Source organism: Protopterus annectens, chromosome 13.part0, assembly GCF_019279795.1.
Source record: "Protopterus annectens isolate FY-2018-M chromosome 13.part0, PAN1.0, whole genome shotgun sequence".
Taxonomy (NCBI): Eukaryota; Metazoa; Chordata; order Ceratodontiformes; family Protopteridae; genus Protopterus; species Protopterus annectens.
Window position 1 is genome coordinate 1,048,571,925 of NC_056747.1, and position 22,919 is coordinate 1,048,594,843.

Here is a 22,919-nt window from a genome sequence, read left to right on the forward strand (position 1 = left end):
ACAACTCCTCTCTAGGCACTCTATCATATGCTTTCCACAAAGTCCACAAAGACACAATGCAACTCCTTCTGACCTTCCCTATATTTCTCCAACAGCCTCAGAGCAAACATTGCATCTGTGGTACTCTTTCCCAGCATGAAACCATACCACTGATTGCTAATTATCACCTCCCTTTTCCACTACTCTTTCCCATAACTTCAAGCTGTGACTGATCAGTTTTATCTCTCTGTAATTACTACAACTCTGCACATCACCCTTATTCTTAAAAATAGGTACCAAAACACTTCTTCTCCACTCCTCTTCTCCAGCCATGTGAATAGCCAGTTTTACAAGGCAAAAGCAGCCTTCAGTTTTAAAACACTGCTGATTGAAGTTGTTTCACTTAGGACTAAAGCACTAAATTGGTTTAGTAAAACAGTGTGGAGAACTCCCTCTTGGGCGTCTTCCTTTTTGTTTTTATCAGTTAATTTATGTGCTTCAAATCCCCAAATGGTGTTGACATCCTATGAACAGGCCTAAAAATGACAAATGACTGGTGCAGAAAACATGTTCTGAGGCTAAATGCTAAAAAAATGCGTTATCCTACCATTCAGTAAATCAGATATACCTGCAGATTATAATATTGATAGCACATACCTAAAAGTAGACCCAGTGCTAAGGGACCTTGGAATACAGATAGATAGCAACCTAATCTTTAACTACCACATAGTTATGGTAGTGAGGAAATCCTTTTGTGTGGCTCAACTTATGAGTTAATGCATGGCATCAAGATCAAAGGAAGTCATAGTGCCATTGTACTTTGCCCTCATCAGGCCCATAATTTAGTACAATGCTCCCTTCTGCATGTACTAAACCAGGCAGTGGCCCCAGAAGTTTCTCACTAAAAAAATACAAAGTATAAGACACATGTCTTATGCAGACTGACTGAAGGCCCTTCCCTTTACTGTGTGCCATCTCGTTTATTGAGAGGGGGCTTATGCCTGAACTTCACAGCATTCTCTGATTTAGCCCTCAGGAAATGTTATATATTTGCAAGAAAAATTATACAAGAGTTACCTGTACCATTGACTTTAACCTTATTTGTGACTCTAACAGAACTTGCTGGAGAGACAGACTTATATCCCAAAAGCTATCTTGTCTGTGGAATAAACTTTTCCATCTTCGTAAAACAAAGCTCGTCCCTCACTCTCTTCAAAAAGAATTTGGATAAATGGATGCAGAACCATAAATTCACTTCCAGGGTACTACACATGTCCCTTATGGACAGAGGCAGTCTGCAAAATGACTCAGGGCTCCCCACACCCAAAGACCCATTACCCTGACTACTCCTTCCCATATCTGGGGAGTTAAGATATAATATTGTCATATCCTGGGTGTTATTGGCAAGGCTTGTAAAGACTCTTGGTCACAGTCTATGAATCATCTATGCTATGAACAATACCACTTATTTTTGCAAGCATACCCCTTTGTGCTACACAGAAACTCCATAAGCAAAAGTGTTTTATAAGCATCAAGCCGTAGACAAACTCAGGGAATTGGGTTTATTGGTACTGAAGACTTAAGTGTAAAGACACTTAGAAAATGTTGAAGTCTTGATAATTGATAAGCAAACAAGTATAGTAAGGCTTTCCAAAAAATGTGTCATGTCTTAACATTAATTGGTACCCACTCCAACCACCTTCCCTCACTCCCAAGGCTAGGTCAAATTATATACTTGCAGTGGCGCAGTGTTTAACATTATCACCTCATAGTAAGAGGTTCTCCAGTCCGATTCTCCACTGGGGTGCCTTTTGTGCAGAGTCTGCATGTCCTCCCTGCGTTCATGTGGGTTTCCTCTGGGTACTCCCGTTTACTCCCACATTCCAAAGACATGCATCTGGAGCATTTCTCCCCGGGCCACTGCTGAAAATAGGCTCTGTCCTATTTGGACTTTCCTGGTTAACAGATGTTAAATAAATAAGTAAAATAATATAAATAATACTCACCTTCTCTCCATCTTCCAGGAACCTTACAGTGACATAACTGTCTATCTGTACACACCACTGACAATACCCATTATGCTGTCATGTCTTTTGCTTGTTAATATTTTCTCTGCATGTTCTTTCTTAACCAACTTATTAACCCTCATATGGGAACTTTATATTTTAACCACATACATCTTCCATTATTAACCATTTCACAATGTGTTCACAATGGATCATTGGTCCCTAATTTATATATCCTTAAATCATGTTCTAGCGTGTTCCTGCAGGCTGTACTCCAAATGGACTTCTAACCAGTCATCAAATTAGGAAATAAACATTAGTTCTCTATTCCCTGTAGGGGTATGCACTCATATCACAGACCAGCATCAGGTAACCTGATGCTTCAGTATCCTATTCCTACTGATTCGTTTTGGGTTAATAAACATGGCTTAACTTCCAGTATGGCACAGACATAATTGGTTGTAGATCCTGAGCTCTCTCCAGTTGTGATTGTTAAAACATTAAAAAAATTGAGTTTGTACAACTAACTTGTTATGAAATTGTGCTGGGCATATTTATAATGGGGTGAGCCATTCATGAGAGGGAAAAGGGGAAGGATCTGTACTCATCGGGCATCAATTTCTACAGTGAAAAAGATGCTGGAGAGGGGCAACATAGTACATGAGCACAAAGAGACAAGTATGTGGAGGCCCCACAAGGCGAAATCACAATAAAACATGTTTTTGTGGAGATCAAGAAAATAAGTGACAGTTTTGGAATGAGTTCTGTCTGAAATCATTCAAGCAGTTAATGCTCAACCGGACCTTATACAAAGCCTGATCCAAGCAAATGCAGACGTGAAGTTATATGCTTCAAGTTCCAAAGTTAAGCTAAATTATGTGGAAACTGCACTCACAAAACAAGAGGAAAGAGCCCCCCCCAAAAAAACAAGACTTGGTGGCTTTCTGGAGAAAGCAGGAGGCTCAGGCTGCAGTGGCTTTATTCAGTGGTAGCTGATAATGTGGATTGGCTTGACAGCAGAAGAAGTACGTATACACAGAGCCCATTGTGTGGCATGGAAACTCACATGGACTTTAGGACAGATGGCTTGACCCATCATGGGGCATTTTGTCTCATACTTGTGCATGAAAAAGTTGCTGTCATTTCTTTGGAAGAAGGGTGCAAAGTGGAGACTTGGGGACAGTAGAATTTTTGTGGAGCAAGTCTTTTCAGGGGAAACAAGGAAACGAGCAGCATAAATCCCACTCCAAAAATGATGCCAATCTAAGGGGTACAGATTTAAATTTCTATGTCCTGCCTTGCTCAAGATTTTTTTCCCAGGTGGTCCTAAACATTTTGCTACTCCAGAAGCATTTAAAGTGCTGAAATCCACATCACGAGGAGAATCATTGCATGTCTCAATGGAGACTGAGTGGAGTAATGCCAGACCTTCAGACTGAAGAAACTAAGGCTATTTCCACTATTCAAGCATTACCAAGCTTGAAGAGCAGAGGTGAGGCATCAGAAAGCAAAAGACTCCAGCAATTGAGGGTCTCATGTGATTTAGATGTTTCTTATTTTGTTATTGTCGGACAGTAGTTGTGGCTGTTAAGTAGGAATCACTCTAGTATTCGGCGATCTCAACAGTTCAAGCCATTTGGGCTTTAATAGAAGCATTGGCTGTGAATGTCCTTTTAAGGGAGACACCAGACTTTTTTTTAACTTCTGCCTGGGATTTATTATAGGTAGAACTAATATTTTTTGCTATGTAGAGCCAGAGGAATAAGACAAAGAATTTGTCTACAGAGTTAGAAGCATTAATGACTATTCCAAATGTGTTAACTATTTTTACACAGGTTTTACTACGCTGCTTAATCCACTTCTCATATACCTCTGTTTAGTGTCTTTTTCCCCCTTCCTTTGTAGTAATGGCAGTACAGCACTAAGTTGAGATTTGTGATTGCGTTTGTTTCTTGGCTTCATTTCACTTGTGGATTAATTTGACGATTTGTGATGCTGCCATCTTTATGGGGGGTTGGACTAGATCATACCTGTTATTTGGTATGCTTTGGGAAAGGGGACTGATTCGTTTAATGATACTCTGCTTCCTTTGTCAGGGTGTTGTTTTGTTGGCAGTTGGATTGCTTGGCTACTATGGTCTGCGGTTTTATTATGCTCTTTTTTCTTTTGCCAGGTTACTTCTTTATTGTCCTTTAAGACATTGGCTTTCTTGATATTTCAGTTCATTATTTAGACAGCTTATTCAATCCAGAAGTGGTGGAGGCACCATAGATTTTAGTGGCACATGATGGTCTCAAGCAAGCTTTGTCAATATAAAGATAACTAGGGGAGGGATTTCTGTCATGGTGCTTTAAAGCACGGCATTTGAGAGAATGCTTAATGAGAGGCAAATGGAGACATCTCCATAATCTCATCACATTTGTACTTCAAGTTCTCTTAACAGATATGAGAATATGGTTTGTTAGCCCGTCTGCTAATAAGGAATTATTTTCCTCACCTTGGAAGGTTTCTGATATGTATATAATATGCTAAAGAGGGTGTTTTGCTGTTTTTTTTTCTTGTCAAATCTGGTACCATTACTAATAATATTTGAAATGATAAAACAGCTTATTTATTTATTTTACATTTATTTACTGGAAAAGTCTGACTCAAACTTCATGTACTTCTGTATACTATTACTGAATCTTTCAAGACCATTATCTTTTGGGATGCAAGAAAATAAATCCACAGCATCAGCTGTTACATACACAAGTCCTTCCTTCCATAATTCAGGTTTTAATCTGCCTAAAAAGTCCCATGAATCTTTAACTATATGATATACATTTTCATAAATTGGTTTAAGCCATCCACCTATGACTTTACTAAAAGGGAAAGTTTTAGACTTACTTCCTGAAATAATAGGTCTATACGGAGGGTCTACTATATTTTTGTGTATTTTCGGGATCCCTACTATGGTAGCCAATACAGGGTGTTCCACACGTAAAAAATTATACATATCCATGTCAATCCTATTATCCAACAGAAACTCCTCTGGGTATGAATCTACCCGTCTGTGTCCTACATGAAGTTTGAGTGGGAAAAGATGAGTTTAATATGTGAATTTATGTCTATTGTACTCGACTTCAATTACATTTGGTTTGAAGGGGAGTATTATAAGCAAACAAATGTTTTGGCCATGGGAGAGGCCTGTGCCCCGATATATGCAAATTTGGTACTACTGGATTGGGAAAATGAGTATATCTTAGATAGTCAATATGCTAGTAAGTGTACATCCTATACTAGGTTTTTGGACGATATTTTTATCTTATGGGATAGCACGATTGAAGAGGTAGATGCATTTGTTAAATATTTAAATGGAACCAGTACCTACCTAAAGTTTACATATAGTAGTAGCAGAACGGGTATAGCATATTTGGATACTTATATATCGAGTGGCTTTAGATGATTTAAATCAAGAATATACAGAAAGGACACATTTAGCAATTTATATCTAGAATACACTAGTTGTCATCCTGTGAGCCAGAAAAGGAGTATTTTGAAGGGCGAATGCATTAGAGCTGCCAGAATGACTTTGGAATACAATGACATGAGGAAGGAATTGGAATATATATGCACCCTATTTGAGGAAAGGGGATATCCCACACATTTAATAAATGATGTTACTGGATATGTATCAAAAGAATGGGGGAAAAATATAGACCACTTTTAGGAGTAGGTCTAGAGAAGAACAAGGGTGAACATGAGAAGGACAAAGATACTCAATACAATAGGGCATGTGTGGTTGAGTACAGCCCATATGCTGAGGAAGTTAAGGATATCATAGGACACAACTGGAATATTTTGAGATGTGATAAAATGGTACTTAGTAAAGTGGGTAAAACACCTAGTTATGTGTATAAGACAGGGCATAATTTAAAGTATAGATTTGAAAGAGGGAACAGTGTCCAAGTATGATAAAGGAGACGGGTATACTAGGAAATGCAGGCAATGTCAGCAGTGTAAACATATTACAGAAGAGAAAACTATAATTTTAGGGGACGTCAACCAAACTAAAATTTGGTTTAAGAAGGGGAACTGTCTTTCCCAGCATGTTATATATCTGGCTAAATGTGTGACATGTCCGAGCTATTATGTGGGAAAGACGGATAGACAATTGAAGAATAGGATTTATGATCACTCATACTGTATAAAAAGGAAAGATCAAAATACTGCTTTGTGTAGACATATACAGATGTATGATGAGAGTCATTCTTTAAAATTTGGGATACTGGAACAGGTTAAAGTAAATTCTAGGGGTGCGAACATCAAGGCCAAATTGGGAGAAAAGGAAATAGAATGGCAACCTATGTTAAATGCAGCCAAAGCTCCTGGACTGAATGACCACATACTCACTAAGCCGATTTTAGATGAAAGATTATGAATAGATAGATGAACTAGTGTATACTTTGTACACTTATTTGGTGTTGAATACTGTGACTTAAATAGTAAATGAAGTAAGAAGAAGGGTGATTTCATGTTACATATTCAAGTGATTACAGGCACTGCTAGGAAGGGCACAAACACAAAACACAAAACATATTACATAATTTATAATACAAATGGTTATATAATTCATGTATGTATTTATGTACAAGTTTTAAGTTTTGTTTATTAATACGTGGAATGGTTTAATATGTGGGAAAAATAAAAGAGAGGATTTAAGAGCATTTAAGAGACATTAAGACTACAAAGAATACTAATGCTTTGTATAGGTAGATAGTTTTGTGCCCCAGTCACATCTTTAAATTCTTTATTTTGGAAGAAGTGCAAAGGGAGGAAAGGGGCATTATTATAGAGGAACATTTGAATAAATGTGAATTAAAGTGGCAATTATTGCTAAATGCTACTAACCCACCAGGGCTTAATGAAAGTTGTTCTATTTTATCTGTTTTAAAGTTGCGACAACTGCAAGTTATATTATATATACATTTTTATTTGAATATATCTTATATACATCTTATGTCATTTTAATGATGCTAATTGGTTTTAATGAGGTAACTATGATGTAATTATGCACCTTATATATATAAAAGAGGAATGGTAAAGGGGAAGTTAGTTCTGATGAAGTCTTACTGATGAAAGCGCTCAATGTTCATTATTTTGTGAATAAAATACATGACGTTCCAGTTCCTGCCACCTCGGTGTTATTTTATTAATGGTTTTAGTATTATTGAAAAGGTATATTTTGCATCTGTATAGAGTTTCACATTTTTTGTGAATTTTTTTATTGTTTGGGCAATATGTAGGTCGAATTTCATGTTTTGATCTATTATAACACCTAGAAGTTTGGTTTGGAGGACTACTATAATAGGGGTTTTGTTGACTGAAATTATTTTGAATGAGGGGATTGGATATGTGGCTTTTGTAGGTTGAAACACCAGCAGCTTAGTTTTGTTTGGGTTGAATATGAGTTGTGCATCTGATAGCCATTTTTCGACTGTTGGGAGGGGGACACAGAAATGGGAAAGGATGATTCCTTCTCTATGATACCATGGCATCTTTATTGTACAGTCAGTAGTGGTGGTAATAGGTTGGGAAAGAAATGCTGGATTATACTGTAGGGGAATACCAGGTCACAATGGTGAGTTTACAAATACCTTCCTGGAAATTGAACGAGGCCACTAGTCCAGTATAGAGGGAAAGACTCCTGAATTTAATCAACAAGGAATAAAATACATGTTGCTATTCTGCATGAGATATACCTATCATATGCACAGCATCTTAAAGTTGGGGGTGATGTGTGCATAGGGGTGGTAGTGCATGGGGAAAGAAATTTAAAACTGATAGAGGAAGGAACAATGACTGGTGAGGATGGGTGTTTAGCATGGTGGAAAGGTAGAGTTGAACTGATGACAATAACAGTAATATCTATTTATCACCCCCCTCCCAACGAAGTTTGAAAGGTCTAGGAAAGTCATTATCCAAATAAATGCCTTTCTGGAGGGAATGCTGTTGATTGCAAGGACATGGAACATGATATTCACAGATCAGGAGGCAGAGATAACTCTAAGACCAACACATCAAAGTAATGCATAATGGTATACTAAACAAATGTTAAGGAACTTAGGAATAGTGGGCTGCTGATAGAAGGTTGGGCAAACACAAGCAGATCTGGACTATACATAGTATAGCAGTAAATGTAAGGTGTGGTCAAGATTAGATAAGATAGTGATGGAAAGAAAATTTCAACATAAAATTGGGGCAATGGAGGTGGGGCCAATAACTTATTCTGCTCATGCCTCTTATTAAATGGGCACTTTATTTGGGGGGAAGTGCTTTCTTTATATTCCACTGAAAGTTCCCTACTTTCCAGCTAGATATGGAAGCCTTTGTGCAATGGTTAAGACTTGAGATGGGTAGGATATTTGACCAAACACAAGTGGGCAATGTTGATAAGTGGGACAGCCGTAAAGTGAGACTTAGAATACTGGTACAGGTGAAGGCCAATGAATGGAGGAAAAAAGGAGGTGGTTAGCCGAAGCCTGATGAGAGAGTTCAGGGATTTACAAGTTCATAGAAGTAGAAATTTGCTTGAGGCTAGAAAAAGAATGGGGTAAATTTATGCCCAACTACAGCAGATGGATGATGAGAGGACATGGAGGTTGACACTGGGTGAAACATTTCTGACTAATGCGCTGAGAGAATCAACAGTTCTGGCAGCTAGATTATATTGGCAAGCAGTGCAGTGAGCAATATTTCAGCTACGAGATCCTGAAGGAGGGGCTGAAAAATACCCTACTGGACATTAGTGGGATTTTTAAGAGTTATTATGAGACCCTCTACCATGGGCATACTAGTAATACATAAAGAATGGACAAGAGAGGATAAGAGACTTCATTTCACTTTTGCAAATCCCAAAACTAATGGAGGATGTAGGTGTGACAAAGGTAAATACTGCTAGCCTAGCTATCTGGAATTTTGTAAATAATTCTATGTCGTGTGTAAGTTGTTGTTTGTCTTTTCGGCTTTTCCCAGTTAGGGGTCGCCACAGTAGAACTCCAGTCCGCTAATGATTGGCAGTAGATTTTTATGGTGCCAAGTTGCCAGCCCGATCTTCAGCAAAGGCATGCCCATTCACGCATATCTTTTGGAGGCCACTACACCACGGGGAGGACATGCAGACTCCACACAGAAGGCACTCCAGCCGAGAATTGAACAGTAGAATCTCTTACTGTGAGGCAACAGCGTTACCGTTGTACCACTGCGGCTTTCTATGTTATGTGTAATTACTGATATGATTTATACAGAAGTGTGTGTAAACTACTTAGCTAAAATATAACCATAACATGCCCTATTGGAACAGAACAAGAATGCACCTGCACTATTGTGACTGTTTAGATATATATGTTTAATGGAAACTGGAACACAGGAGGTTAACTTGAAAAAAATTCAGAGAAAATAGTTGAAATTACATTGTTTTCCTGAGGAATTGATTCTGCAATGGTCTCTCAGTACAGTGACAGTTTTAACATCCTGGCAGTAGTGAGGGGAAGGGGACTCTCAGTTTCTCTTGAAATACAAAAGAAAACACTCAACAAAGACCTGTTAGTTACTTTTCTGGCTGTAGCTGGATAACTTTTAAGTATAGTGTACATCAAGGTCTGAGCCAAACATAAATAAGGGTGATTAGAGATAGAAAAGAAGCACTCCTTTTACAGAAAGTAAAGAAAATAACAGTGACCCTCCCAAATCCCATTATATGCCAATGGCATGGGAATTCAAAGTTACAGCCTTGTAGGTTAATAGATATTTACTAGGCTATTGGCCCTAGGGCCTATATAAGCCTAGCCAAATAGGTACCCTGGCTTTCGCCACCCAAGAAAATTATTTTCCTGTGCTCCTGTCGAGCAGAGCCACAGAGGTGATACCCAAGGTGAATTTCCTATTTCCCATCCAGTCATCAAGATTTTTCTTGAAGAGTGCTAATAAGAAGCTTTGTTTGATATAAATAGGTAGTTTGTTCCAGAGTATGGGAAGTCTGTGGGACAGGAATCTATCCCTCCAGCATGTTCTGTTTATTGTAGTGACAAGGTTTAGGTCCCTAGAGCATGTAGCTCAGAGGGATTGGGATTTCTTTAAGTGGAGCATGTCCTACAGCTCTGGGTTTGACATAGCTTTGTATGTTAGGCAGAGACCGCCTCTGAGTAGGCGATATAAAATAGAGTAAAGCTGGAGTTTTTTGAGATGGTCTGCATAGGGCATCTGTTTGAGGTGGGTAATCCTCTTTGTAAGGTATTTCTGCAGCCTTTCCAGTTGTTGTAGATGTCTTGTGAAGTACATACCAAAAGGGGCATTGTACTCTGTAATGAGTCTAATGAGTGATGAGTAGAGGGGAACAATGACCTCTTTTTTCTTGGATGAAAAACCATTTGTGATGCGGTATGCCACGTAGAAGGATTTCCTGACTACTGTGGCGATGTGATTATCAAAGGAGAGACTACTGTTCACCTGTGGCCCAAAGTCTCTTATCATTCTTTCGGTGTTAAGTGGACTACCACCTATGTGGTAGCTCATGGGTACAGAGTTTTTAGCAAAGGGGATGACAATGCACTTTTTGGCATTGAGCTTGAGGCCATGGCTTTGACACCAGGCATCTGTCTCCTTGAGGCCCTTTTGTAGGATGTCCACATTGTTAGGAGTTTTGATTGTGGCTCCTAGTTTGCAGTCATCTGTGAACTTTGTTAGCCAAAGACCTTCTGTGTTAGCCTGTACTTCAGAAAAGTAGATACCAAACAGGAGAGGACCCAGGACAGAAGCCTGTGGTATTCGACTTGTCACTGGTTTGAAGTCGGATTTGGAGTTTGCTACTTTCACAGTGTGGGTTCTGTTAGTGAGCCAGCTGGCAACCCGTCTTGTGACATAGGGGTTTATACGTAGTTTAGTGAGCTTATCTATAATTCCAGAGTGGGGGATGGTGTCAAAAGCCTTGGCGAGATCTCGATAGGCTGTGTGAACCACCTTACCGTTGTCTACGGATTTGGTGACTGCTTCAAAGAAGTCTATCAGGTTTGGGAGACATGATCTGCCTTTTACAAACCCAAACTGGGTGGAGTCCAGAGTTTGGAGATTGCCAATGTCTTTGTGTATAATTTTCATGATAATACATTCCATGGCCTTGTAGACCAAGCCCGTTAGGCTAATGGGGCAGTATTTCCCGGGGTCCATGGTGGCTCCCCCTTTGTGGAGTGGGATAACCGTTGCTGTGCTCCATTCAGTGGGCACAAAGCCTGAGGTGAAGCTATGATTGAACATGGTGCTTAGGTGGGGGTGCCAGTTCATTCTGCAGTTCATGTAGAACGCAGCCTGGGATGCTGTCAGGTCTCATGGATGCTGTGTTCTTGTCTTCGGATTTTGTGTTTTTTATCTGTGCAGCCATGATTACAGGAACTTTGCATTCTTCTGGTATAGAGACGGGCCCCTTGTGGTTGTCTTTAGAATCAGTGGCGATTTTGTTTTCATAACTAGCGTTGGAGGATTTTATGAGGCATTTTTATTTTTATTTTTATTTAACATTTGTTGATCGGGAAGGTATGACTAGGTTCCACAGAGCCTGTTTTCAGTGAATGCCCAGGGAGAAATGCTCCAGACGCATGTCTTTAGAATCTCAGGGATTTAGGGATCTCAGCTTCTTACTGAGGCTGACCAGGGAGTTCCTCCAGTCATGGGATTTTACTCTTTTTTTGCAATAGTTTCTTTCTTCTGTTGTAGAGTTTGTTTATGGCAGGGAACAACTGTTTCAAGAAAGTCGCAAAGTTCAAAAGGCATGATCTTCCCTGACAAAAGCCAAACTGGGTCGGGTCCAATGTCTGCAAGTCCCCCTATATTGTTTATATGAGTCCATTATGATCCCTCCCATGGCTTTGCAGACAGAGACTGTTTGTTATGGGGGGCGGGGCTAGGGTCCGCAGGAGGCGGCTTTGTTTAGTGGGGCCAGAGGAGTGGGCCCACCCTTGGGCACGGCACTTCTGTGTGGTCTGATTAAAGGCTGCTGCCTTATGTGCGGGTTTAATTCTCATTTAGCTCAGCACACAGCCGGTAGCACACAGGACACCATCCATTGATGCTGTTGATGCTTTGTTTTTTTAGAGAGAGCAGCAGCTTTCACCGTCCGAGGATGATGGGGGGCTACACTCTCGCGCTGGGATAGTTATCTCCTCCTTTAGGGGGGTGAGTTTTGCACTGAACCTGTCTGCCAGTGTGTTGGCAATGTCTGTGGGTTTTGGTTTTTGTTTCATTTTGACTTTTTTTCACTCCTCCTGACTGGGAGTTTCCACCCAGGTTCCTAACATAACAAAAAAGCTGACCATGGCAATTTGGCCTTTTCTTGAATTTATGGCAATTTTCTTTTTTATGTGTTTTTTGTTTTTTTATTTTTTTTTTACTTGATTTTTTCTGGATTTTGTTTTTTTAGTGTATTTTGTAATATTTTCTCTCTTATTGTAAAAATTGTTGTGGGTCCACCAGACTGGACGTTTTGGGGGGAAAGAGTCTTGGTTTTATTTGGAATTTGGGATTTGGATATTCATGGGGTCCTGTGGGTGTTCATGATCCAGTTCAAGAGCTTCCGTTCATAAGGCATTTGTAAGGGCTGGGCTCAGTTGGGTTGGGGACCACTCTTGAGTAGTGCCAGTCTGTGTTTGTGTGAAGTTGAAGTCACTATGGTCTTTTTTGTTTGGGGTGGGGGCCCAGATTGGCTTCTTTTTTTGGAGGATAGCATCTTGGTTCTATTAGGGATAGCACGATCCATGCACTTGTGTAAGTGCTTATAAAGTGAATTTGTGTAGGATTCAGTAGTTGTACCTCTATTGTCTGTCTACATGGGTGTCATGAAGTTTGACACTTCTGTCTTAAGAAGCGTGAAGTTGGCTTTGGGGAAATTTTTTACGGTGGTTTCCCTAATGGGGGGTGGAGTGGGATGTGGATGCCTAGCGTGATTAGCTTGTGGTCAGATCTGACTAATGAGGAATTGACCTCTGGTGTGGAACACTGTTCACCCATGTTGGTAATGACCAGGTCTAGGATATTGGTGCCCCTGGTGGGGGTGTGGATATATTGATCCAAGGCATTGGAATTTATGAATTCCAGAAAACTTCCTTATGTCTGGCATGATTCATACAAAGTATTTTGGGAAAGAGAAAGGCTTGAGAGAGTACAAGATCACATTGATACATCAAGCTCCATTGATAGCCATGCTATGGAAAACAGGCTAAAATTACAAATAAAGCACTTAGACTGATTCTGAGGTGTTAAAATAGGTCAGGAAACAAAGGTAAAGTGAAAAAAAGATTTTTTAGTTCTAGGGTAGAGTTTTCCTTTAAATTGTCTCATAACCATGTAATAAAAGAGATGCTATCTCACAGTTTCAGTGCAGTAGCAGACATAATGTCTAGAGCTAGAAGTTTTTTGTATTGTCTTGAAAGAGAAGTAATTACTAGGTTTAAGATGTAGAAGTGTTTTAATGTTTTATGACTTCCAGGACATGCAAACATCTAAGAGATATGTATTTTTTCACAGGGAGATGCTAAAATTCTGTTAATTTCTGACAAAGGGGGTTTAGCTTAGGAACTGAATTCATGTGACAAAAAGTGATGTCATCCAAGCAAACCCAGCAGTAATATCTGATATTAATTTAAAAAAAACTCTCACAGAGAAAGACTGTGCATTTTGTATTTTGTCTTTGACCTAACAAGAACATCCACTCATCACCACATCTGCACTTACCTTGCTATAAGTAAGTTTTTAGGGCATAGTAACTCTTTTAGATTCAGATAGGAATATAGTAAAGTATAGCTTAGATGTTTTCTTTATTTATTTGAGACTCTCCTGCGATGTTGTTTTAAATATTTCCTGTGATTCTGAACTCTGATGTAACTGATTACTTGAATATTGTCTTGTTCTTTTGTTACTTATTATTAAAATATATTTAAACTTTTTAATTGTGGCTGGTCTGTTTAGAGATATTTAAGCTGTTAGGGTACTTGCATATCTATTTGGGGACACTGTACAGGCCACTCCTAAACAGCCTTGATCTTGGTCAGAACCATTTGGATTAATAGTAACATTACACAGTAGGATTGGACACCCTTTGTTAAGGGCCTTAAAGAAGCTGATGAGTTGGTTGGTGGCAGTGAAAACTACCTTATGGTCTGGGCAGAAGGGAGCATAGCTAATAAACCTGTGCCAGCCTTTCCCAGGTGTGTGTGTATGTTTGTATATAAATCAAATCTCAAGGAGTGTGTGTGTGTGTCAGGTTGTTGGGCAGGGACACAAAGCACTGGTTGGACATAGAGGGTACTGGAGATCTTGGTTTGGCTACTCAGCTGAGATCTCAACTGTATAGCTGTGCCAGTGGGGATTCATATTGGGGATCTGGAGAAAGAGGGAGAAACCAGCCCCAGACTGACTGTGATCTCTGTGCGCTCTTAAGGGAAATTGCACTTTACTGTGTGTGTTCTTGTCATCCTTCCAGTGTGTACATTCCCCACTGTTGCCAGTGGTGAGGCTTCAGGCTTGTTGATTACTGGGCTAGTGCTGGGGTGTCACAGTAGGCACAGGACTTGTACAACTTACTATGGCTGAAGAGATAACAGAGACATTAAGGAAACAGATGAATGGGAAAACTATGAGGTTGGAATGTATGCAGTTAGAAGTCTGGAAATTATTAAAGGAATGGGTAGTACAGATCTGGATAATATTATTTAATAATATATTGCTAGGGAAATAAGTGATAAAATCCTAGAAAGAGGGCCTTAAGGTTGTAATACCTAAGGATGTTAAAATTAAAATAGTCCAACCTCATGCAGGCAGATAACAATAGAGTCCAATATTAACCGAACTAATACATTGTGATCAAACGTGCTTTAGGAGGCAGAAAAACCTTTGCTAATATCCTGCAAACTTTAATGCTATTGAGTGAAGCCAAATGGGAGGAACAGCATTAATTAATCAATACAAAAAAGGCAGTCCCAAAGACATTCAAAGAGAAATATAGGCAAAGGCATCCATATTTGGAAAATTTCACAATAGAGAAAATAATATCACAAACCGGGAATGTGGAAAAGAAGATTAGTACAGTAGATGTTAAAAAGTAGAAGCTGAAGTTATAGAATGCCTGCGAAGTGAAGGATTTGGAGTAGAAAGTCTAAGACAGGATTACGAGTCCCCAAAGTAAGGAGAAACAGGAAGATCAGTAGACATCTGAAGAAGAAATATGGACATGGGAAAGAAAAAGAGATTTATTATGGCGTAATATTTATGCAAAGGAGAATGCAAAACTAATCAATACAAAAAAGCAGCACCAAAGATATGTGAACAGAACTATAGGCAAAGGAATCTGGACATGGAAAACTTTACAATACAAAAAATAATAAGACAAACAGGAAAAGTAGAAAAGAAGATTAGTAATTAAGAAATTAAAGAAACAGATCTTGGGGTTATGGAGTATCTGCGAAGTGAAGGATTCAGTGTAGAAAATCTAACTCAGAAAGAACCACAGCAGGATAGAACAATAGACATTCAAATTAAGGAGAAACCAGTGAAATGAGAAGCAGCCAGTCAGTTGTCATATAAAGATATTTTGGAGCCTTCCATAGGAAACCAGTATAAATGTTCACTTGAAGCTGGACAGCAAGGAAGGAACAGGAAACTGTGGCAACTCTGGATAAGTCAGTGTTGGGGAGTGATAGGCCAGTGAGTCCCCATATGAAAGAGCAATGGATGACACAGGACAAAATTAAAGAGAATGTGCCACAGGAAGATACCATAAAACTGACAGAATGCTCCCAGTAAATTTAGAACAAAAAATGTGCGCTCAGTTTAGAAGAAAATGAGCAAAGAGAAGAGCTGATTGATTTAATAGAGACAGATATATTAAGATCAATGAAAGAAATAGACTTAGGAAGGTCAATAAAACACAAAAAGTCAGAAGTTTGATAAAACAAATGATCACAGTAATTAGGGCTGTCCATAGAGATCCATGCGATATAACAGAAGTAAACAGGATATATTACTGTGCAGCTAAATTAATGACACATAAAATTCTACCACAAGAACACAGGGTAGTAAGGGAAAGGAAGGGGAGAAATTGAATACCATCATGGAAATATTGAATAGAGAAAATTATAAAGCAGTTAAGACAAAAAGTGTCCCTGTTAGAATAATATAGAAGAGGGACCACATCAACAAAAATACTCAGGAAGAGAGAGGTGATAAAAGCAAATGTGCAGTATTATAACGGATCAGGATCTATAATGCACTACTGCAAATAATAAACCAAAAATATGAGCACAGGCAGAAAAAACATAGAAGATGCACAGATAAATAAAAAGGAAAAGTACAAAATAAGGAATTTATTGATCACTCCAAAAAGTTTTATAGAGAATTTTGAAACAAGGAAAAAGGAATTGAAAGACCACCCAAAAATGAAGAAATAGATACATTTTGGAGTAGTATTTATGAAGATCCTGTGGAACAAAACAAAGGTGCTAAATGGATAGAAGAAATAAAAGAAAGATTAAGATGTTCAAGGGTATAGGATATGAAATGGGGTGAAGTAACAGCCAGAGAGATTAAAACAAAGTTAAGAAAATCCACTAAATGGAAAACACCTGGGCCAGATGCAGTACCTAACTTCTGGTTAAAAGTATTAACATCTTTGCAGTAAGATTTAGCCTTGAGTAAGAACTATTAAAATGTGCACTCTGAACAGACACCAACCTGGCTAACAACAGGAAAAACAATGCTCCTACTTAAGAGTGAACCTGCAAGCTACCCTAAAAATTATAGACCAATAACTTGCCTTCCAACTATGTATAAACTTTACACCAGAATTGATGCCAACAATGTTTATAGTCATTTAGAAGAAAACACAATCATGGCAACAGAACAAAACGGTAATAAAAGAAAGTCATAGGGAACAAAGGATCATCTGTTGCTAGATAAAGTCATAATGGAGAATTGTAAAATGGGGAAAAATCTAACTATGGCGTGGACTGACTACAAAAAAGCATTTGATAGCATCCCACATTCATGGATAGAAGGCTACTTAAAAATGTATAAGGTACATCCTACACTGATCAATTACATTACAGTAACCATGAATCAGTGGCAGACCACTTTGCAATTAAGCTATGATAAAGGACAAATTATTATTCCAGGGATAAAAATCCAAAGGGGGGTATTCCAGGGTGACTCCCTGTCACCTTTACTATTCCCATTTGCCCTTAACCTATTAAGCTGTCTGCTTAACAGATTAGGCTGTGACTATAATTTGGCTGCTAGAAAACAAAGTATAAAGACTTATCTTCTCTTTGTCAAGGATTTAAAACTGTATTGCTCATCAGATGAGGAACTGAAAGCACAACTGCAAGTGTTCAAAACTTTTTCAGATGATATAAGAATGTCATTTGGTCTTGATAAATGTGCAAAAGCAACCTTTAAAGCAGGAAAACTGCAGCACCAAGAAAACATCAGTTTGGGACAAGAATGTGATATAAAAGAACTTGAGCCAGAGGGAGTGTATATACATTTGGGAACTGATGAAGGATCAACAATAAAACATGAATAAATGTGAATAAAACTTAGTAAGGAATATTTTAGAAGACTTAAATTAATCCTGAAAACTGCATTGACATCTGAGAACAAAATCCAAGCTATAAACCAATTTGCTTATCCTGTCCTAACTTACAGTTTTGGAGTGATCGACTAGCCCCAAAATATGTTGGATAGATTAGATAGGAAACCGGGAAGGATGTTTCATGCTCACCAATTGATTTATAGAAATCAGTGTAGATTATATATTCCCCATTCCAAAGGAGGTACACGTATAGAGCTGCAATTGAGGGACTGCACACATATCTGCTGACCTCACGAGACCCAAACGTAGTGAAAGTTTTGAAACATGAGGAGAATATATCTAAGATGGACTTCCCTGCTTAGTCTGGCAGAAGCATATCGACATCAAGCAGGAATGGAAATCAGACCAGAAGTAGATAAAAATCAGGCGGCAACTGAACGTGCCAAAAAACAAAAGAAATATATAAGGTGAAGGATCAGATGAGAAGACAAGAAATGTGGAAAATGCATAAATATAGTTGCAAGTATAGAAAACCTATGAAAGAACCTCATGTTGATCAAGATCGAATGCAAGAATGGTTAAGGAGAGGCACATTCAAACCAAATGATGAAAGGTTAATATTGGTGGCCCAAGATAGTGGGCTATGCATACATTAGTTTACAAAGTCCATTGAACATGTGGGAGAAACAGACAAATGTAGGTTTTGTAAAACAGGACTGTAAACAGTCACATACCTTGTTGCTGGTTGTGACATACTAATGACAGAAGGAGTGTATACTGAAAGGCATAATAATGTGGCAAGATTGTTGCACTGGGGATTGTGTAAACATTATGGTTTTGAAGTAGCTGAAAAACACTGGAAACATGAGCCACACAGCATCATAGAAAATTATAAAGTCTACATCACATGGGATCACCCATTACCAGCAGTTCAAAAGACAGATGTGAGAAAACCAGATAGAGTGGTCCATGAAAAGAAGATAAAAGTGGCATTGATAATTGAAATCGCTACACCATGTGACTGCAGTGCCTTACTTACAGAGAGATACAAAGTCATAAAATATCAGGATTTGCAGACAGAAATGAGAACAATGTGGAAGAAAGATGACCAGACAGTCCCAATAGTAGTAGGAGCAACGGGTCTTATAAAAAAAGAATCTACAATCGTATTTAGATATGTTACCAATACATGAAACTCCATACAAATTGCAGAAGGAATCATTACTGGGCACATTATCGGTACTGCAAAGAGCACTTCTGGCTGAAATCAAAGATTGAAACAATACTAATTTCATGAACTATAATCATACTTTGACTTAGGAATGGGGCCCATTCCCTTCATGGTAATAGAAACCCAAAAGACTTGGAGAAATTAAAAAGACGAACAACAGCTTGTGATACACTCCTCAGATGTGCAGAAAGCATTTGCTAGGGTAGATTGGGGGTTCTTGGTGAAGGTCTTACAGACTATGAGTTTCCCTGATCAGTTTATCATTTATTAAGGTGATGGGAAGTGTATCAGAACCCTTAGACTTACTTGGGGAATGAGACAGGGGTGCCCCCTCTCTCCATTACTTTTTGCATTTTATCTAGAGCCACTGGTAATATGGATCAGAAGCTCTCAGATCACTGGTTTTCAATAGTGTAATTTATATCTTAAACTAGCATTATACACAGATGATGTCATCGATATGCTGTTGTATCCACAGAATGTCATTCCACGCCTCATGGAAATGTTGAATCAGTTCAGGGAAAATATCAATTTGTAAAATAAATAAAAGAAAGACCACAGGGCAATTGGGGTTATATATAAGATGAGAAATAACTGGAGAGGAAATATCTGAAGTGGTGGAAAGCAAGCCATTTCAGATACTTGGGGATTGTGTTGCCCAATGCATAAGCAGCTATCCTATCAGATTATTTGGGATAAGACTGGCGCTGACTTAAGGAAATAGAAGTTACTGGATTTAGATTTAGCTCAAAGTGTCCAAGTCTTTCACTGGCAAGTAGTATGCAATCTGATGTACTTAGGGCAATCCTTTTGGTCATGGCTGGACAGTGCAATGATGCAAAAGTTACATACCTGGATGAGTGATTTCATATGGCAGACCAAGAGTAAAATGAGAAAGACTGATATTACCTAGGGACATGAAAGGGTTAGGAGTCCCTGACATAGAAGGATATTATAAGGCAATGTATCTAGCATTCTTAACAAAAACAAATGGACCTTAGTTGGAACCAATGTGGAAAAGAATGCTTGGGTAGGTTCTATTGACATATTAAAAGCTTTATGGGGAAGGAGGCTAATGTGATAGGCTCTCCCTGCCTTGATGAGTTAGCTAAGGCAGTTATTGTCCTAATGACAGGAAAATTATACAACCCTTAGAAACAGCAAATCCTGCCTATCGGAGCTTCTGTAAAAACATTGCATTTGAGCAAGCCACCTGCAATAAAATGAAAAGGTACAAGGATTCCTTAGTAATATAGTAAAATTCATGAGGTTGGAATACCTGAACTATTCATAAAGGTTTTGGTAACTCTTTTTGTGTTCTGTTTCTTGCAGGTAGTTTATACGTGGCAATTACTGGTCTATAAGATACATTCTGATCCTGCTCTATTTGAAAGTCAATGTCCTGGGATCACTCCTTTTTTACATTTACTTCTCTGAAGTCAGGCCCAAGGTCAATGGCCTCTGGCTGACTAAATTTGCTGATGACTGAAAATTAGGACCTGTCATTAAATCACCAACTGACAGAAATGTTCTCTAGGAAGGGCTGACACAGGCAAACAACTGGTGTCAGAGTCATGGACTAAAATTAAATGCCAAGAAATGCATAATAGTGTCGTTTGAAAAGTCACCTACCCCTGGTAACTATCATCTTGACAACATACCCCTAAGAGCTAACCCAGTAGTCAGGGACTTGGGGACACACAGACAGTAATGTAGCCTTTGACCATCACATGTCTACAGTAGTAAGGAAATCATTCTATGTTGTGTAACTTATAAACAAATGTATGGCATCTAGGTCCAAGGAAGTCATTGTTTCACTGTATTCAGCAGGCTGTTGAGGGAAGACCTATGTCTGGCATAAAAGGTATTTTCAGACCACACTTTGATGGACTTCCTGATTACCCGAAAAAAAACAACACCAGAATTACCTGTTCTAAAGACTTAAACCTTGCCTGTGATATACATAGGATATGTTGGAGAGACAGGTATGTATTCCGGAGACTATCCCTTCTGTGGAACAGACTCCCCATCCATGTGAAACAGAGTTCCTCCCTAACCCAGTTCAAGTGTAACTTAGATAATTGGATGGAAACAGGAAATTCATCCATGGTTTGGCACCTATGTCTTTAATGGACACAGTCAGCCTGTAAATGGTTGATTTCTCAGAACCTTGCTTGTAATTGTTTCACCTCCCAAGCCCCCTGCTTACACTTATAAAGGGTACCAGATCTTTTCAGAGATTTTGGGATGCATGGCTAAGCTTTAAAAGACCCTTGTGCTCATTAGCCTAGTAAACACCTATGAACCTGAAATGCACTGCTTGGGAACCAACCAATACCAGATGTCAGGTCCAGTGTCTAGTCAGACCCACTTCATTTGATGGATGACCAGTATCACACAACCAGAGAAATACCAGATTCTTTTCCTTGCCATAGATTCACAGATGGTCGGAGGTTTTCTACACCACTGGAAAGCATTGGTTCATAGGTAAGTAAGTACTACGCTAGCTACCCTTTGTAGGCCATTCTAAGCCTTGCTTACTTCTCTTCAAAGGTGAGAATCAAACCCTGCACCTTACGTCTGTGACATAAACACCTTAACCATTCTGTAGATCTGCAGCCAGATGCATTGGATTCCAAATGAAGGGTCTGTTTTAAGAAACCTCACAAGTTCATGTACTGCTCCCTGAAAGGTGTCAGAGACACTATTCACATCCTCTAAAATATCTGAAGAGAGACTTAATGTATAGGTGGAGACTTAATGTATAGGTGGAGACTTAATGTACAGGTGGAGACTTAATGTATAGGTGGAGGAAAATCCTTAATGTAGGCTTGCATTTTATTACTCAAAATTTTCAAATGACACAAAAATGCGAAAAAGCATGATGAAAAAATAAAGTGATTCCATTCTCCATTCCATGCCATTTATTACGGGTGTGGGTGAATACTTCCCCTGCTGATACCTACTATCAAAGGCTGTGGCATTTGTAGCATAATTCTAGCTCAAAGTTTTAAGTCCACAGACTGTCAGTAGTCTGTACACATTTAGAAACTGACCGATGTGCTACTACCAGAAATGTGGGATTTCAAGTCAAAGCTGAACACTTCATTGGCCTAAAAGATACACAGTGAATCACTTCTACAGTTGTAACAGGTGCTTTTATGGACCCATGCTGGCTGTAGTCAACACCTAGTGATGACATTTTTCCTCTTTAGTTAGATGTGCATGTGTTTGCCTTTTTTCTAGGTTAATGGGATAATCAAAAAGACACAAAGACAATTTACACACAGCTGATGGGCAAGCAATGATTAATTCTTGATGGTCCTGCTTTTATAATTTGCACTTAGAAGAATTTATGGTACTTATTTATTATCGCAACCACATTTTTGCGATCATAACGGATGCTTCCGATAATGAAATGTAACCGGTAATGTTTTAAAAAATGGGAGACAATGTGTTTGCTTTAAAAAGGTAGGGTCTTTTATGCAGGGTTATGAATAAAAATTGGAAAAAATACGGAAGCTGTCGATGCATGTTGCACTTCACCTCCGGCGTTAGCATGTCACGCCATCTTCCCAGTTACTGAAACTGAAATGAACTGAACAGGTCCTGTACCCTACAACAAATTGGGTTAATGTCATAATAAAATGTGACATGGTGTGGTTTTCTTTTTACAGTGCAGGCATGTTTGGTGAAAACCACGTAGTACTTCTTCATGGATTACTGTTGCAACGATCTTGATCGCAGTCACTATGTTTTTCTGTTTCTCTGCGGTGGGAATTGCTCAGCCAGAAGCGCAGTCACTCTACTACCTCTTCTAACCAGTGATTTCTTTTTTTTTTCCTTTTTTTTTAATTTCTGGGAATGTTACGTTTCACTCTACATGTCTGTTAAAGTAAGTAAAACAGTGTGTTGTACCAGTCACACTACAATAATGACACAACTTTGATGGCCAAATGTGAGTGTAAACCGTTACTTAACCTGCATTTGCTGGCAGGAAAAAAAGGAACGTTCATCGAGCGGACATGCTCTCAGTACACCACCTAAACAAACAGCGACAGTAGGGGTTTTGGACATGATTTTGATAACA

General features: G+C 38.8%; 1 protein-coding gene across 1 annotated transcript in view; it reads right to left on the bottom strand.

The window, feature by feature from the left end:
• Window positions 1-22,919, bottom strand: part of PPP1R1B (protein phosphatase 1 regulatory inhibitor subunit 1B) — a 1,016,738-nt gene that overhangs the window by 135,050 nt on the left and 858,769 nt on the right. The gene's annotated exons all lie outside the window — the stretch shown is intronic.